This window comes from Pecten maximus, chromosome 17 (assembly GCF_902652985.1).
Source record: "Pecten maximus chromosome 17, xPecMax1.1, whole genome shotgun sequence".
In the NCBI taxonomy this organism is placed as follows: Eukaryota; Metazoa; Mollusca; class Bivalvia; order Pectinida; family Pectinidae; genus Pecten; species Pecten maximus.
The window spans coordinates 32,808,434-32,816,785 of NC_047031.1; positions in this window are offsets into that span (position 1 = coordinate 32,808,434).

The window sequence follows — 8,352 nt, forward strand, 5'->3', positions numbered from 1 at the left end:
GTTAATTGTCAAAAGGATTAAATAACAGGCCAAGCCTATATAAATTTTCTCCTATGGTGGCAGTTGGAATGTATAAATATAAAATTAATATATAAATTTACCATGAAATGAAAAAATTACATGTATAACTAACATTTAAGGGAGATAACTCAAACATAAACATTCACACATCATTCATACATTTTGCTTATATATACATGTATACATAATATTTGATAATATTTAAGAGTGGATGTCAGCAAGCATCGAGCAATTTTGGCAAAATATGGAAAGTGTCAAAATTACCAAAATGCTTCAAATTTACATATGTTGGTCTAAATGTAATATCATGCAAGGAAATAGGTATCAAGTATCAAAGTGATCACCGTTGCCATGGAAACCGACAAGTCTTTAAAAAACCCAATCAGACTCAGTGGGATATTACAATATTTAAAGAAATTAATTTACTTATAAATTTCTGGTGTTACATTTTTTTACTTTTTAAGTTTATAGTTACTTAGTGCATATCATATAATAATTTTAGGCTGAAAAGTATAACATCTATCAAGACTTTTAGCCTGTATAATAGAATTGTCCCATATACTACCTATTTAAATAAGGATATCATGTGATAAAAGTATTGCTATTTTTGTTCTTAATCATTTGCCAGCCAATTTTTCTTTTGATTATAATGCAACATTAAGTACAGAAAATATAATGTATAATCATTAGCTTCATCGAGGTTGTAGATTGTAAAAAAAGAGGATTTAGTATTACTACCATTAAATCTAAGCTATTGAGAGGGGCGAGTTATCTCCCCTGTTGGAACTCTTTGGGGAAAGGTACAAAAAGTTCATTGTTTACATGGAAAGATGGATACCACAGTTCACAGCATTCTAGACAGTTATGGTAATTGAAAAGGCATGAACTTCTTTTTAGACATGGAAATCGGTTAGAATAATGTTTGTATGGAATTTCCCTTCGATGGTATACTAGAGATACAGTGAAATTGTTAGGAGATTGCTACCCAGCAGTAATCAGTAAAAGTTCCTAATTCTAAAAAATAAGGCACATGTTTTTTAAATATATGTAACAACCGGTTATTCCTGTAATAGTAACTATACAAAAGTATACATAATTGTAATCTGTACAATATTTTCAATTATAATACAGTTGTTAAAAATTAGTAAACTTATTCTTCTCTGTTTTTCAGACCTGTGAAAACCATGGTAACCACATAAAAAACTTTTTTTAAAAATAAAGAAATCACAAATTAAGGCCAAAATAACCTGCGCATAATTTTTCGGATAGCTATTTCAAAATCTAAGATATTCATCCCAGTAACAGAATTAAAATTGTTTTGACATACAATGTATGTTCATTTGCATAGTAGGATTATCTGCAATCGAAGAGTTATAACAAAATGTGCTAGAAATGGCTGACATCTTCTAATCATTGGTGTCTAAGAAGAGGTACATGGAACAAATATTGAATATGGTTGAATTTGACTGCAAAGTAATAAAACATATTTACCCAAACTATTAATTTTCACACCCAATATGGTTTTACAGACTGCATGAACCAAATTCACTCAGAGGAAAGGATGTGTACAGATATTTTAATTGCTTATTTTTTTAATACCAAGAGATGTACATGTCGCATGATAGACATACAATTTGCAGAGGTATTTCGCCTGTAAATGGATACTGTCATACATAAATATGGACTCAGGAGGTAGGGTCAGGGATTATGTTCTGGGTATTCAGCAGGAATGCTTTTCTGTTTTATACTGTTATATACACGTATACATTTGTAATGTTCCAAATATACACTTATAAATTTGGAATGTTCAAAATTCAACCAAAAGTACTTCTACAGCAATTCAAATTAACAATCACTGATAACTATTTTTTTCAGCTTCTTTATACTTTTTTTTAGTACTTTTATCACCGAATGATAATGTTGACCTTGACTTTAAGGTCAAATGCCAAATTAATGTGAATTTCCGTCCAGTGACCACTGATTACTAAACAATACTTTAGTTTTTGACACATTTGAGGTATATCTGAGATAAAATCACTTTATATTTCATATGATATTGGGTTTTACTCTAATTACAGGATAATGAATGTCTTTTCCATCTCTAAACAAAAACCAATACTTCACAACCATGGATGCAGCCATTACAATAAGAACTATCATGCCTGAAATCCATTCACATTACTTTTCTTTCATATACAAGGTCCGAGGTCCTTAATGGTCACCAGAGTTTTGCAATATTTTAGTTTATTGAACCCTTTTGGACGCCACCCATCAGCCAAGGGAGTCAGTCAGGTCACACATGTACATACCATCAAGCTGTCATCCAAAGCTGATAATGTTAACCATTACCAAGTTAGAATGAATTTCAATAGAAATCAAACAAATGATAGTAAAACATGTGATTTTCCTATATAAAATATAGTAAATATTTCCCCTCCTCAGGGGTAAAGGTGAGACTCAAGGGTCATGAAATTCATAATTTTGGTTAAGTACCTCAGACACTCACCTATGAAGAGTCTTTGATTCTACCCTATTTCTGTCTTGAGAATTTTTTTTTTTAATTTTAGTTGATTTGACCCTTTTCGATTAAGTTTCTCAGGCCCCTGGTGGTGGTGGTGGGGGGGGGGGGGGGGGGGGGGGGTTGACCATATATAATTCACAATTTTGGTGGACCTTTGATCATGAAAGGTTCCTGTCAAATTTCATTGAATTTGGTTTGGCAGTTTTGGAGAAGTGGAAAATGTAGCTTGTTTACTGTTGGAAGACGGACAAGGACAGGCAAAAGGCAATCAGAATACATGTCGGTCACTACAGACTTTGTCTCAGGTGACCTAAAAATAAAGTGTGGTATACCTCATTACCTCATTAAGGCAAGGACAAGATATTTTGAAGTTGAAAGCCATACTATATAGGTATACTTTGTCATTACTTATACTGTTTCTGGGGAAAGGGTGGAGAAACAGAGTATGCATGGCCAGAAATCCACTGAGAAGTTGTTCAAAAAGGGGGATAACTCTTATACAATTGTCACAAAGGTGACTTGTGTCTTTAATACCCCAGTAGGCCTAATTTGTCAACATTATAAAGTCTGTAGAAGAAATCAACTTTACATCTTAATTTAGTTAAGTTACAGTCATTAGGAACAAAAATCTACAGCAACTCTCATAATGACACTTTTGATTTCAGCTTTGTGTTCTTTCATTTTCTTCTATGCTAAGTATTACTATTTTTTGTTAATATCTGACAACTTCAATATTTTTGGTGACCATATCAAAATGTGTCAAAGTAAAAATTCTTTAAGTGTTCAACATTGAATCAGTTCATTTCTTTGATTCAAAATTATTACAAAAAAGAACTGTAAGTACATTTTCTCTAATTAAATAAGTGGTTGCCATGACAACCAAAATGCAAATAAACCTCTTTTTTTTTAAATTTCATAATAATTGTATCATTGAAAATGTCCATTCTTTACTTCTTTTTAAGGAGATGTTAAAAAGTTCAATTTGTATATACATTGTTTTGTGAGAAAAAACCACAGACATAATTGAAATTCCATTTTTGTTATTCATATCCACCAATTATAACATAATTTAACATTTAAGGTCACTTTTTCTAAAATCTATTTTTTTCACTTTCCACCTAATGCTCGATGCTTGCTGACATCCACTCTTAATATGAACTTTATCTATAAGAATTATTCATTGATAGGCATTGATCAAAAGTCCATGTGCACAAATTCCAGAAACCTAGCGATACTTCGAACAAATATCATAATAAAGGAAACAGCGCATGCGTAAAACAATTTAACAAATTGTTTGTTTTTTACACAAATTATAGGCGAATAGTCAAACTCTTACCCTCAAAATTGCTTCCGAAAATGATATTTCTAGCACGTAATATCGAAATATAACACGATACATTGCAGTCAAACATTGTACTCGGTGATAATTGTCTTAATAGTCATCCACTATATATATAACATATGCTATAGGGGCATAATGAAAAGAATATATATTTAATAAATGCTTACATCAAATTAGGACTTACCTGGCTCAGAGCTTCATTAAACAAATCACATTAACAAATTTCGGAAAACCCATGACTCATTAAAATAAATCTACGTCCTCATTGTGAATACAGGAAGTAAAACACATGTGTTTCTGGTATGTGTGTCAAAACTTCGTATTGAATTAAATCAACAAAACTAACTAGAGTCTAGTTGATTATTATTTAGAATCCACCTGTCACAAACCGGCTCTTCACACACCTTTTTCCAATCACACAATACATTATTGTGACTAACAATCACATGGACGCAGTATATTGTGGTCACTCTTGTTGTCAATAATGACCTAGATACCCATAAAAAAGAACATGGTAGCTGTGCATTATATGTCTGACAAAACATAGACACTATTTATTTGGAGCCGTATAAAAAGGGTTGTATACCATATCGAAAATAAATTTAACAATATGCGATGTTTAGCTTATTAAGCTTCTTGTTTCGAAACTGCTGTAACATAAGCATTACATAATAAACAACTATTGGGAATTGGGAAACTATATGTTTTTTTTATTTGTATTTTATGATGATCAGGTAATGCACTTACCTTTCTCCTATGTGGCCCGGGTTTGTTTCCCCGGACTATGTGGGGTTTTGGTCGGATAGACTATAGCTGTCGTGCAGACAATATTACGTGGTGTTCAGTGTTTCCGTTGAAAGGGTCATTACTTTTTGTCAAAAACTTCCAACATAAAGAATAGTCCATGTAAAATAACATTCGAAATTTCGATACTTGTTTGTCACACGAATCATTGGAGTCTAAGTAAATTAGCAATGTTTGTTTGTTCTACTTACAATGAAACAAATGCGAATAAATACAAAAAAAAAAAAAAAAAAACCAAACAAATTAACATATCAATACACCGTTCATGACTTATGGTTGGTGTAGCTGTGTACCACTACATGTGTGTAGTCTGCTACAAATTGCCATATTCTCTTTGTATAGTTTGCATGTACTTGTGCGTTTGGTAGGACGTGGATAATATTGGTCATAACTGATCTGTGGTAGAGTTAAAATTAGACAATTCAGTTTAATAAGGAATATTGGTTTTAAGAGTTAGTAATCATGTAATGGGTCTGAATCGAGATGCTCATGTTACATTGTATACACGTGTCACAGTATACGTATACGTACTAGGCTAGATAGTTTAACACTGTGGGTTTGTTAGGGTGCGTGAATCTGCATTATCACCTCGAAAAGACACTGATTTTAATTAGGAACACTGTCTCCGAATAATATTCCGGACTAGTGGTGTCAAGATACTCGAGTACGATGTCACTAGATTAAATCAAGGCTACAACTGCACATTGTATGAAGCTTTTCCTACAGCGACATAAATAATATATATAATTATTGATAAACTATTTGTCAATTTAAGAAATCGATGAATTGCTAATATTGTTGTTTTTTTTTTCAATTTTGTATTATTGATCAGTTAATAAGTAGAGTATAATGTAAAAATACAACTGCATATACATGTATTTTAAATCAGAGCTTATAAGCATTCTAGATATAGACTGCGAAGATAAGGAAAAAATAATAAATTGAGTTGAATACATATTCTAAAAGCCCTTTGGTGAAATGTTTAAATCAAAAATAAAAGTCATCTATGCGTGACCATTATTCGGAAAATTCACTTGATATAATATGTCATAGAACTTGAAGTGTACCACAAAATAGTCAAATTATGATGTAGATTAGCTACCTTTTGTTGCAACTGTGAAAGTTGACTCATGCCACTTACATTACCAACCATGATGGTCAAGACATAATGATGATTAAATGTTTTGCACCGAAGGTATTATTGAATCAACATGTTAATTATATTAACGATCTACACGCATCTAATAATATGTTAACGAAGATGAAATACGGGCATCGTAAAAAGTTTGACTGTCGCATCTACTGCAGAAAAAATTAGGATCGCGTGTAGGCATTGGATGATTAGCGGATTGCTTCTACATTGTCACAAATAACACAATCATAATAAAATCATATAGTCGAACCTAAGGCGGTCTTATCGGGTACCATTCATACCAAACACTGTATACCCGATAAAGGAACGCACGCTGTGTCTCCTTAATATTGAATAACCCGAGATAAGCAATATCCAGTGCATTACATATGTGCATTACGGTTCTTACCTGTCGGACATATACCGGGTCTTCAGTGATATCTACTTATATTGAGTCACGGTGATCACTACCGAGTTTAGCAGTATCTGATTTTAGTCAGTTACTCTGTATAAAACACACGTGATAGTCGCCTTTGATGTCTGCTAAGGAATTTCAAAAGTTAGAACATGGAAGTTTGAATACAGTTTGATGTTAATGTTTATGCTATATTTGGACTGTCGGCCATTATGATATCTGGAGTTGGACACTGTTAAGCTATTTCTTCAGGTATGTTACCAAAGAGGTTAACTAGTTTTTCAGGTACGTCGTCATAAAAGATACATACATGTACAAAAAATAATTGCAACCATTCAAAATAGAACAATACACTCTGTTTTTGACATATTTCATATATTCTGAACAATGAAGACTACTTTGTTTACATTGGTTGTTATGCTATATTGTTCAAAAATAAATTTCAAACAACTGTTTGCCAAGGACATGTCCTCTGTTTGAACACATTTTACAGGAAATTGTGGATAATGTCTTTCGGTAAAATTAAAAAAATGACTGTGCATTCATATCATCACTTTTTTATATATTCGCTAAAAATATTTCTACTTTTAGACTAACTTTGTTTTACATAGAATTTAAGCATTCAATACAACCTATTTTATTGATCTACCTTTCTCGAAAGCCAATTTAAACACAGGATAATTCTTTAAACTCATATAAACCAATATGATTAGTTCTTTTGTTAAACAATGATAATGTACCTCGTGAACTTTTATTAAACTGACAAATAGCAACTTTATATCATTTTGATATCGTTTCAAAAAGTAACATCGCCATACACATTTTGTTTAATTGTGAATTTGTCAAAGACACACCGATATTTAGTTTAATTATGTAAATTGATAAAAATACCCCATGGCATTCAGGATTTGTTTAATTGTGTGAGTTCATAAAATATACAAAACATATTTAATTGTTGGTTAATTGTGTGAATTCATAAAATACACACCGATAATAAGAACTTTGTCATTGTGTGAATTTATAAAAATATACCATGACATTCAGGATTCGTTTAACTGTGTCAATTCATAAAAAAATACATAACGGTATTCAATATATAGGATTCCTCAAATGTGAATTCAGTGTAATCCGTGAAGCACAAATATGAAACTCCAGGTAACTGAAATGTATTAAGGTTTACTTTATTGATAGGCTTTCTGTACAGTGTCCAGATAAGGCATTTATATAAAATGAATAATGAGATACTATATATCTGATTGTAATATAGACGTATATTGTGAAAAACGACAGTGGAATGTTCATCTTTAAAATATATAATAGGCAAAATGAATGGGATTTACTGCCGGAATACTTGAAATAGGTGTGTTTTCATGAAATATACCTTTTAAACATTACCTGGAATTCTACTTTCACTTTCGACAATGCAAATTATATAATAGTGTCTTGTGTAGACACATTTCATTTTGTCTGAGTCACCAAATACACCGAGTACAGCAGACTACCCTATCTGTTTGTTTCCATTTAAATCTTGAGCCAGACCTATGACGCGTGAAACATTATATGTACACACTTGCTTTACAGGTAAAGACATAGCGCTATGTAGGTACCATTACGTGTAATATAAAAACGCACACACGTATATATGTATACAAACCTAACTGTAAACCTGTATCACGACTTAATATATGTGCTCGTGTAAAATGTAAAGAAATCTTGCACACATGGAAATATCCTCAATATGAATTAACTTTCCGTGATTTCCTTTCTCCTAATTCAGCCTGATTCAGTTATGATTTTGCTATGGTTAATTTTTGTTAGTAACAACACGACTTATGTTGATGGCCACACCAGCATAAACTGTTTGTGCATTAAAATAATATTAAACTCAATGGATTAAAAATGACGTCACAGCGAATACACCAAGGAATGTGTAATGAAATACAAGCTTGTATCTTTTTAAATAAAATATATCTAATGCAAGAATTAAGTATATGAAATTAAGTATATTTTCCCAGCACCATGCCAATTGAAGTATCCATTGAAATGTTTCGAAATGTTGTATGCATTCAAGATAGTGATCTATAAATTTTCAGATATGGGAACTTGGGAGGAACAAG